The 12,118-nt window shown below is 38.0% G+C and overlaps 1 protein-coding gene across 1 annotated transcript in view; it reads right to left on the bottom strand.

Moving 5' to 3' along the window:
• The window catches only part of GABRB1 (gamma-aminobutyric acid type A receptor subunit beta1), a 447,299-nt gene that overhangs the window by 272,428 nt on the left and 162,753 nt on the right, over nucleotides 1–12,118 (bottom strand). The window lies entirely within an intron of this gene.

Below are 12,118 nucleotides of genomic sequence, written 5' to 3'. Positions count from 1 at the left end.
AATTGCTCAGTCCTATCTGACTCTTTGCAACCCCACAGACTGTACAGTCCATGGAATTCTCCAGGCCAGAATACTGGAGTGGGTAACTTTTCCCTTCTCCAGGGGATCTTCCCAACCCAGGGATCAAACCCTGGTCTCCTACACTGCAGGCAGATTCTTTACCAGCTGAGCTACCAAGGAAGCCCAAGAATACTGGAGTGGGTAGCTTTTCCCTTCTCCAGGGGGTCTTCCCAAACCAGGAATTGAACCGGGGTCTCCTGCATTGCAAGCAGATTCTTTGCCCCCTGAACTACTTGGGAAGCAAAGAATAAGTATAATAAATACAGTTAAGTTTAGACTCTTAAACTGATCCTATTGAGATAGTTAGGGAGTTTGTGATTGACATGTTCACACTGCTATATTTAAAATGGGTAACCAACAAGGTCCTAGTGTATAGCACAGGGAACTCTACTCAGTGTTATGTGGCAGCCTGGATAGAAGAGTTTGGGAGTGAATGACTACATGTACATATATGGCTGAGTTCCTTTGCTGTCCACTTGAAATTGGCATAACATTGATAATCGGCTACGTGTGTGCACATAAGTCGCTTCAGTCATGTCCAACTCTTTGCAACCCTATTGACTATAGCCCACAAGGCTCTTCTGTCCATGGGATTCTCCAGGCAAGAATATTGGAGTGGGTTGCCATGCCCTCCTTGAGGATCTTCCCGACCCAGGGATCAAACCCAAGTCTCCTATGTCTCCTGCATTGGCAGGTGTGTTCCTTACCACTGCAATATAAAATTAAAAGTTGAAAAAAATTGATCTTATTGATGAAATACAATATTATTTGACTTGTGTACTTCCTTAGCTAAAAACACTTTTCAATTCTCATTTGGAATATAGTTGCTGCTGCTGCTAAGTCACTTCAGCAGTGTCTGACTCTGCACGACCCCAGAGACAGCAGCCCACCAGGCTCCCCCATTCCTGGGATTCTCCAGGCAAGAACACTGGAGTGGGTTGCCATTTCCTTCTCCAATGCATGAAAGTGAAAAGTGAAAGTGAAGTCGCTCAGTCATGTCCGACTCTTAGCAAACCCATGGACTGCAGCCTACCAGGCTCCTCCATCCATGGGATTTTCCAGACAAGAGTACTGGAGTGGTTTGCCATTTCCTTCTCCATGGAATATAGCTACTTATAGCTATTTGATGAAATACAACAAAAATTAGTTATGTGTGTGTATCACCCAGCTTTGACCAACAATATTGTTCACAAGTTTATTTCCTACTCTTATTATTTGTAATAATCATCTTCAAGGTAATGATTTGCTACTACTTTTAGCCCTTCCCTTCTCCAGGGCATCTTCCCAACCCAGGGATCGAACACAGGTTTCCCACATTGCAGGTGGATTCTTTCCCAGCTGAGCCACCAGGAAAGCCCCACTTTCACTTATTTCCCACTCTTATTTATTTCTAATAGTCACCTTCAAGGTCATGATTTGCTACTACTTTAAATTTAGACAAGGGTTCAAATTAAATTCCTAAAGAGAAGTTGTGAAAATACTTTGAATATTTTCTTAGAATGGACTAACCATATAGCTTTCTAAAAGAAATATTCTGGAGAGAAAACATCCATGCACATACTTATTGGCTGGCAAGAAGAGAATAAATATCACCCATAATATTGTACCTATTCCTCATATCTCAACATGCTTTCCATTCACTCTTAGCCAGATGCCCTCTACATATGAGGTACAGCAGAATCTTAAGCATTAGAATTAACCTTTTTCATGCAAAGATTTCATTTTCATACTGTTTCTATTTTCATATAAGGGGTAAGCTTTCTCCTTAAAATTTAGCAAACCTGACTATACAAAAACCATAGTTAGGGAGATATATTGTTAAGAGCAAGATTGAGGTTTAAAAATTAATAAGTAAAATGGTAAGTGTACCATTTGTTCTGATGTCGTTTAATTCATGTCCAACTCTTTTGCGACCCCATGGACTGTAGCCCGCTAGGCTCTTCTGTCACAGGCAATAATACTGGAGTAGATTGCCATTTCCTTCTCCAGGGGATCTTCCTGATCCAGGGATGGAACCCTTGTCTCCTGCATTGGCAGTCAGATTCTTTACCACCGAGCCACCTCAGTATGTGCTAACTGTTGTATACACTTTGGGAAAAGAAATATAAAAAATGGACTATTTAAAAAAATATTACATAGCTTGGGGGGAGATGAGATTAACACATGTGAAACAACAGATAATTGGAGAGGACATTTCATAATTGCTATATTGAAAGAGGTTCCAAGATCTGTATAACTATGGAGAAGGACACCTATGAGGGATAAAGTAGCGAAGATTTTAAGAAAAAAGTGATCTCTCAATTGGGTCTTGGACTATGAGCAATATACAGTTAAAAATAAAGGGAAACACTTTTCATTGTTGAGTTAAAAAGAAGGGGAACAACTGACCAGAGGCTAGGAAATAAGAATCAGTCTAATAATTAGGGAAAGTGAAATGAAAACCATACTGCAGTGTAAAGCTTCATGCTTGGGCAAGATCTTAAATGAGGCTGTGTGGCAAGGGTAATCTAATTATAAAGTGTCATGAATATCTGGAAAGAAGCTTTGGTGTGGTGGGTAATTGGAAGTCAATAAGTTCCTGAGCAGGAGAGAGGTGTTACACAATGGTGCTTTATTTACAAAAAAAAATCTGCTAGTGGGCTGCAGGATAGAATTAAGAGAAGAGAATAGAAGAAGCCAGGTAGAAAATTCCAGAGTAAATGAAGCGTGATTATCAAAGTCTAATATTCCACCATTCTTGGAAATGGTGTCATTGGTAACATTATAGCAAAGATCTAAAGTTCATGAGGTATTTCTAAGATACTGGGTTTACTTGCCTTTTTCGTCTCCCTTTCCACCCTCCCACCTACCCTTCTTATCATCTTTCCTTTCTTCCTTCTCCTTTCCTTTGTTCTTTCTTTCATTTTTTCTACTTTCCTGAGCATATACATTTAACATTATTCCACATTAATCTTGACTCAATCAAGATTAAGAATTTGAGGAGATGTAGTTCTTTTTTAGATAATTTATGGTCACTGTTTTTACTGAATCTTTTACATCAATTTAATGATGGAGGTTTAATCATAATGGCATATCCACAGGTCACATGACCACAAAGTAGTATCAGTAGTATATAATTATTTAAGTTGCTCATTTAGTATTTGAATGAGTCATAATACCATATTTATTAAAAAGGAGACCCTAACAAAAATCATTAAATCATAAAGTTTTTCATATATAAGTGAATAAAGAGTATTAAAAATAAAAACTTTGAGAGGCAAAAATAACAGTCTATTCACTGGAGAACATTTTAAGTAGCTTTCTCTGTACTCCACTGATGAAATTCTAAAATATAAGTCAACCACATCGTGAGGGGAATAAAAATACTCTCTTCCTTGGTGGGAATTATAGAGTCTGCAGGCATTCCTTCTAATAAAGTAAGCTACCTGTTCTTTATGCATGCCCTGCTTTTTCTCTCTTCCATTTGAAGTAACTCGTTTCTTTCTCTTAACAGAACGCATTTGTCAATATCAACCAGTCCTCCTCTGCAACACTGCATCGGCCCACATATTTATTCCCTGAAGTCGACTCAACAATATTTTTTCCCAGCCTATCTCACAATCAGCCCTGTAAGATCTACCCAGGAGTCTAGAATGTAATCGTAACTGTCTCTACACGGGAAGTCTATAAGAAAGAGATTTTTTTTCAGGGTGTACAATCAATATAGAAAGTTAATATAAAACATTTAGGACCCCTCAACTGCTTTAAAAATCAATAGTATTGAGTTGTTGTTTTTCAATCTATATTATCAAGATAATTGCTTCTAATTTTCACTTGGCTTTATCATGAAAAACAAGGCAGGAAGAGATGATCCCGCAAGGAATAGTCAGAAACCCTGTTTTTCTTTTATATTCATTAAGCGTAGCCATTGATTTTACTCTCATGCACAGCTCATGGTCAGGGAGTGTCAAGAACATCGCAAAAATCGATTCAGAGTAGAGCTAGTAAGCAAATACAGCAATGGAATTCCCAAAATCCCCATCAGGCCACAAGTTTTCGGTAAACATTTGATTCATTTCTGAAACCTGAAGCTTAAGAAGCATCTCTTTGGAGTCTGGAGTCATTGATATGTATGAGAGAACCCGACAAAGCTGTGTACATTTCATAAAGTGCACACACTTGGCAGAACTATTCCCATTTATGCTGTGTACCCCTTCTAATTATTTCCATTTCTGTGATGGTAAGCAGCAAAAGCATCTTCTATGGACAACTGTCTTCCTAGAAATGATCTTCAGGAAACAATGCTAAATACAGGACAGTAACAATTGATATTTCTATTTAAAAGCTACTATAAATACTATTAGCTATTCACAGATGGTAAGTAGCAATGCTATTTACCTACGATGCAAGAGACCTGGCTTGGGAAGACCCTCTGGTGAAGGGAATGGCTACCCACTCCAGTATTCTTGTCTTGAAAATTCCATGGGCAGAAAAGCCTGGTGGGCTACAGTGTATGGGGTTGCAAAGAGTCGGACATAAGTGAGCAACTTTCACTTTCATACATATATAGATATAATTACAATTAGCGGGACAACATAAATAATCATGTTATTACCTTAAGAATCAATGTGTGTAAAGAAGAAAAAAGAAACAAAAAATCAAAGAGGCTGAATAAAAACCCTGAAATTCTAAATTTGAATTAGAAACATCAATATGAGCTCCTGATGTATTTTATCCTCTTCTGGAACACAGAATTATCAATACAAACCAATGTGCCAGAAGGCAAGGAAGCTATCAACGGCTATTGAGGTCATGCTCAAAGAATGCAGGTGCCAACTCAAAGGGGCTTCTGCCGGCCAAAGGTAAGACAAACAGGATCAAAAATAACAATAGCTGCAGTGGACTGATACAGACGTACTTGTTATTACCAGTGACTTCATAATGATAAACACACAAACAACACAACGCCACACCTAGTGGTCATGTGTGGGGAGTTCTAGAGAAACAACTTGTTTTGAAAACTGCGAAGTAAAGGGAGCCATCAAGCATTGATTTTACCTTCACTGAACCAACTTGGCCTCCAGACAGTCAACCAGTTGGTGAGAGGAAGTTCTTTAGAGAATAATCTAGTTAATAAATAAGGAAAGAGTGGTAGAATATAGTCATTATATAAGCTCTAAATAGGTTTGGGCAAAGATTATCAGTGGCTGCTAAAACTGTTACTGTTACGGGCTGCATCGTGTCCCCCTAATTTCATATGTTGAAGCCCTAATTCCCAGTACCTCAGAATGTGACCTTATTTGGAGATAAGGTCTTTACGGAAGTAGTCAAATTAAAGTAGATTACTAGGGTAAGCCCTAATCCAATATGACTGGTGTCCTTATATAAAAAGGGACATGATGGCACCAGAAGGAAGTGACATAGGCTGAAGTTGGTCATCTGTATGCCAAGGAGAGGGACCTGGAGTAGATCCATCTCTCACAGCCCTTGATAGGAATCAACACTTCTGATTCCAAAACTTTGAGACAATAAATTTCCAAGTCACTCATTTCGTTACAGCAGCCCTAGCAAACAAATGCTGTTATATAAAATTAATAGAAGTTTGATAATGGATACTTCAGGTTGTCATTGCCTGAATCAGCACATCAAAGTTCATTCACATCATAAAAACAGAGATAGGCAGGCATTTTGTGTCTTCTGATAAAAGTACATAATACGCCTGGCTTATGAAGCAGTCTCACCAAAGCACAACAAAATAACTAATCCGGATCTGATTAAGCCTCATATATGAGGCATAAAACAACACATGTACAACAAGTGAAAACAATCACAAAAAACAGCACAGATCTTTAAGAAAAAAAACTTTCTAGGGAGAAAATAAAGGAATAGGAAACATTTAGAGCAAAAGAAAATTTAGAAAAATTTACCAGCCAAATGCAAGGTGTGTACATGTTTGGACCTGCTTTTAAAAAGTTAATAAATTATGAGACAGGAAAAATTAGGTTCAATCTCTTACTGTTGATATCTGTAAAGTTAAAATAATAATAGTACAAAGTTCATAGTGTTATGGTAAAAATTAAATATGACAATATGGGTAGAGCACTTAGCACAGTGCTTGATGTATAGGATAATTTCAATTATTTATATACTTGAGTATTCTTCGAATTCCTGATACAGTTGTTATCAGTATTAGTTAGAATGATGTGCCATGCACATCCTACTCTGTATGTGCTTACAGTGGGTGCACACAAGCCCACATACACACTCTGCAACATATGGAGTCTCAGTGTCAGCCTACACTGAGCTGGAAGACTTTAAACTACCCCTTCCATTCCTCATTCTCATGTAGCCCTTGAAATGTCACCTTTGATAGGAGATGCAGGAAAATAACATTGTGAAAGTCTGAAAGAAAAGCCAAGGCAAGGGTTAGGAGAGGGAGGCAAAGAGCATTTTAAGGCAGTTAAATACGCCACTAAACGTCTTCTGAGAATTAGGTTGTTCCATGCCTTCTATCTTTGAGGAAAGATAAACACAATCTTTTAGCACCCACAGGGCGAGGCCTCAGAGACAATCTGTGCTTTTCAGCCAGCTGGATCATGTTTGGACAAGAAGCAGAACACATCTGGTCATTAATAGTGATAATGGCCCTTTGGTTAAAAGCTATCATTTTGACATAGGAAATGTTGCAGCTGACCACTATCATGAGTTAGGTTACTGCATCTTACAAATTTTCATTTCAATTTTTCAAACATTATTTGGTTTGAGAAAGAGGATACAAAGGTGAAAGAAATACAGTTTGCATTTTCAACAAATATACAATCTTGTTTGCATCACAGGAAAATAAGATAATACATCCTAAGAGAGTTATAAATCTCATGGGCATTTAGTAGATTAAAGTGAAATAAGGTATCAGATGAGAACAAGTTTTTATGTGGTTGAGAATACTGTAAAAATCCTCATAAAAAAATAGGGTCTCTTCTTTCTAAGGAAAGAAGAGAGATGGAGTAGGGGAAGCTATATGGGAATAAAGAAGAGAGGACATTTCAGCAGGGCTGGAGGGTTGCCACATGAAATACAGGATGCCTAGTTAAATGTGAATTTCAAGTCAAGAACTAATAGTTTTAGTATAAGAATGATCTATAAAAAATTTGGGATCTACTTGAATTTGAAATGCACTAGATGTGTTTAGAGAAAAGTTGTTTTATAAAAGTTTAGGCTTCATAAAGAAAGGAAATGTTTGAAAGACATTTTGGTCATATGCAGAAGCAGAGGGTCTCAGCTTCCAGACAGGAGAATGAAAACTTAATTTTATGGGGACTGCAGAGATATTTTTGGTTTGTTTTTATCTTTTTTAATGTGGGATTGATATGATCTGACATGCATGGTAGGAAGGATATGATGAAAATGATGAGAACAAGTAAAATTAAAATAGGAAATTGGCCAGGAAGTAACAGAGAGTTGAGCTGTTAACTGAGGTGATGGAAGTGGTTTGGACATGGCAATGGTCTAGACAGAGAGGAAGCATCAGATTGGATCTTGGGACAAAAGAGGTCGAGAGTCAAGGATGCCTACGCGTCTCTGTCTATGGACTATGAGGCTGATGTCTTTTGTTAGTAGTTGTGTAAGGAGGAAAAGCTGATCTGAGGGAAAACGGATAATGCAAAATAGGGGTCATGTCAGTAATAACTGTCAGGGCAAGCCTCCACATACAGATGCTCGGCAAACAATTAAAAATATTTTTCTAATCTCAATGATTTCATATTTAAGGTATTTAAGCTGTTAAATTCAACGAGTTGCTCAAAATTCAAGGAACCCCTCTAGTTCACAACCAGAGACAAAAAACATTGATAGAACAGCAAAAAGACAGAAGAACAAGAATAATGAAAAAAATTGTGCTTGGAAATTCTGAACTCAAGGTCAATCAATACTCTTAAAATCATCCAGAGAGGTCAAGACTATAGACTGAGAACCAGCAATAGTTCTGGTAATTTTTGACATGTTTTAGGAATGGAACACGGGTGGGAGCCATGCCTTTGGAGAGTACAGAATAGATGGATGGTGAGGAAATAGAGGAAACCAAAGCTATTCAAGGAGTCGTGCTTGAAGACAAAAGAGAAGTGAAGGTGCCAGCAGGGGAAGATTAATAAAGAAGAGAGCAAAATCTGAAGAGCGTCCAACAAGAAGATTAAATGCGGATGTGGAGAGATAAGCCTTAGAAAGAAGAGAGAAACTTCCTCAGAGTTAAATGAAAGAAAGGGAGGACAGACAGAATTTTAAGGATTTGATGTGTGATATTGAGGCAGCTGATATTTTGTATCCACTTTTGAGTAAGAAAGGAAGTGACATTATATGCCTTGAGAGGAGCAGGATGGAGAGCTCATGGCTCATGGAGAAATCCCATTGCCTGCCATATCTTACAGCACATCACAGACCCCCATCCTTTATATGGATTCCTGTCAAAGTGGAAGAGGAAGTAATAATGATTGCAGGGTTATTTTTTGGTGTGACACATTTTGTTGCAGCAAGGGAAATCTGAGCTTAAGAAGCACAACAGAATGTAGTTTTTTCCTCTGTGCTGAATGCCTGTTGCACAGTAGCAGCAGACCTCTCAGACACCACTCTCTTATTTTAGAGGTTTTACAGAACTGTGTGCCATCTCTGGTGTGTACAATATGATTTGACATAGTTCACAAAAATAGCAAACAGCTAACTCTATTCTTGTGTCCTTTATATAAACTAAGTTAGAGCATCTCACGTTGAGTTTGAATATAGCAAAATGTGGAATCCATTTAATGATATGGTCTTATGACTTTGGATTTCCTGATTAAAGGGCCTTTCAGGTACATTCAGAAAATCCCATTGACACCATAATTGCTTAAAAAAAAAAAAACCCCAGTGATACATGGTCTCAATTGCTGATGACTATAGCTGGACTTAACGGATAAGGCAAGAAGTTTCAATCTCCTGATTCTTTGTCTAGAATCGGTATGGTCATAACTATGTGAATACCTATGTTATACTATAAGGATTTTCTGGTGCATGGGCTTAGGAAGCGACAATGGCAATTATTCCTGAAAAGGCAACTACAAAGAAAAAAGTGAAGATTGTCCTATCCAAGCCTAGGAAATGTTATATCAGAGGATTGAAAATGAATAAGCCATGATATAGAATCATAGAAGCAATGAAATTGAGATTTGAAAGAGAATTTAGGAATGATTTTGTCCAATCCCTGTCTCTTTAAGGCTGAGTAATCTGAAACTCATAGAGGAAATAGCTTATTGAAGAGTACAAACTAGCCAGGCCACATGTGTCTTTGACTCAAAGTCCCAGGTGTCTCCACTCTGCCACAATGACAAATTTCTACCCAGTTTCTGGATAATTGATCCCAGAGACAGAATAATAGGTATACCGTACATACTAGGCACTCAGTGAATGCTTTCTTAATTGAACAACTGTATCTCTGTCTCTGACACACGTAGGAGTTAGAGAAACACCCTTACTATATAGCTTTTCCACTAAGGCTTATAACATAGTAAGGCTATATCAGGCACAATAACTTTAAAGAAATATAGCTTAGTATTTACATGTATTAACAGCCCACTCCAGTACTCTTGCCTAGAAAATCCCACGGCAGAGGAGCCTGGTAGGCTGCAGTCCATGGGGTCGCTAAGAGTCGGACATGACTGAGCGACTTCACTGTTCACTTTTATGCATTGGAGAAGGAAATGGAAACTCACTCCAGTATGCTTGCCTGGAGAATCCCAGGGATGGGGAAGCCTGGTGGGCTGCTGTCCATGGGGTCGCACAGGTCAGACACGACTGAAGCAACTTAACAGCAGCAACAGTAACAGCAGCAACATATTCATTATTTCATAAAAACTTCCCAATAATGAATCAGATGTTATTAGCCCATTGTTGCACCTGATAAAACTAAGTAAGGGTCAGTTTATAACTTAAGGTCAAGCAGTCAGAGAATGAAACCAGCTTTGATCCTCTGACTCCAGATGGCCATGCTTTCTTTGTTATACCTTATGGTTTCTCCAGGACATTTATAATCTCTAGGGAAAAGAAAACCTAATCTGTGAGGGAAAAGATAGAAAGACAGAGGAGGGGAAAAATATTAGAACAAATGTGAGGCTTTTACGGAGAAAACTGATGCCAGAAAGAGATCAGAGATCAGGTAACAGATGAAGGATTTGTGTTTTCTTTGAGAGATCTGTTGCCGGGCTCCTAGCTACAAAGTCATGGGTTGGCTCCAAAGAGGAGAAAGCAACGCTATGTAACTTGGAAGAAGGTATTGACTTTAAGTGTATCTGAAAGACAGTGGGATGAGAAAAGCACACCATTCTTATGGGAATCAAGATCTGGACTTTAATCCTAATTCTATCATTTGTTGTCCCTTAGATCAGGCCCTTTCCCCTTCTGGGCCTCAGTTATCTTAATTTAAAATGAGGTTCAAATGTTCAACTTCATTGTTCTCAACTAATTTTCTTCTTTTGCAGCATTGCCATTAGTAGAGACTGCCAATAATTTAGAAAAAATTTGAAATTGCCACCCACATTCTTACTTGCAAAACATCTAGTTGCTTTAAAAAACAAACAAACAAACAACTTTTTATATACAGTTGAAAAATCACATACAGTGAATATACACATTGTGGCCCATCAGCCTACTAAAGTGGGTCATGGGTTAAATAGTTATTCTCCCAGAAAACTTTATAAGGATAATTCATCACTTTGTACGTTAGTTATATAGAATGGAAGCTACATAGGTAATAGAAAAATCACACCTGATTTCCATTGTATGACCATCACTAATGACTACCACTGTGCTCTTGCATTAGTAGATTTTATCTGTAGTAATATCAATACACTCAAGAGACTTCGTTTATTTCATCATTTTTTCTGAGAGGACTTTAGGTCAGAGATTTTTAACTGGAGTTGACAGAAGAATTGATGCTTTTGAACTGTGGTGTTGGAGAAGACTCTTGAGAGTCCCTTGGACTGCAAGGAGATCCAACCAGTCCATTCTGAAGGAGATGAGCCTTGGGATTTCTTTGGAAGGAATGATGCTAAAGCTGAAACTCCAGTACTTTGGCCACCTCATGAGAAGAGTTGACTCATTGAAAAAGACTCTGATGCTGGGAGGGATTGGGGGCAGGAGAAGAAGGGGGCAACCGAGGATGAGATGGCTGGATGGCAACATTGACTCAATGGACGCGAGTCTGAGTGAACTCCGGGAGATGGTGATGGACAGGGAGGCCTGGCGTGCTGCGATTCATGGGGTCGCAAAGAGTCGGACATGACTGAGAGACTGAACTGAACTGAACTGAACTGAGTACTGAAAGGATGAGAAAATTCCAAAGATCATTTTGCCAAGATCAACTGATACTATGTCACTGTGCAAAGGAAGACCAAAGCTATCAACTAAATAACCAACCATTAGGTTAAGTTGAAAAATTTTATCACGGATGCATTCTTTTCACTTGCATGTTTTCAGATATCAGATACACGTTAATTATACACTTTTGGCCCTCAAGTACAGTTTTACCTTGGCATTGATGCTATATAAAAGGATTTTAGGGGAATTATGACCACTCTAAAACAATAGGAGAATTTTATTTTTTGTGATTCTCAAAAGGATCACAAAAGGTGACAACAAAGATTAAAGAACCAGCACACTTCATATCCTACAATAATATGTTACAATTCAGATATTTTCTGGTAAAACTGGAAGCTGATTTGAATTGTAGCCTAAAAGTTTTAGTAAACTTTTAATTACATGAAGGTTAGTAATAGACCTCTATCAGTGTACAAGACCTCTTTTATACTTGATTCTTAAAAAAATAAACACAGTGTGATGAAAAATATTGCTGAGAAAAAGATAAATAAAGAAACATTCATGGATTAAAAAGCTTCATAACTTTAAATCAATTCTCTCTGCACTGCTGTAGAGATTGAATACAATCTCAGTTATAATTCCAGCAGACTTTTTTGGATAGAAATCGAGAAGTTGATCCTAGAAGTTATATAGTGAGATGCAAAGGTATTAGCATTTCCAAAACAATCTTAAACAGTCA

Source organism: Ovis aries, chromosome 6 (assembly GCF_016772045.2).
Source record: "Ovis aries strain OAR_USU_Benz2616 breed Rambouillet chromosome 6, ARS-UI_Ramb_v3.0, whole genome shotgun sequence".
NCBI classification, from domain to species: Eukaryota; Metazoa; Chordata; class Mammalia; order Artiodactyla; family Bovidae; genus Ovis; species Ovis aries.
This window is presented reverse-complemented; position numbering and strand designations above follow the sequence as displayed.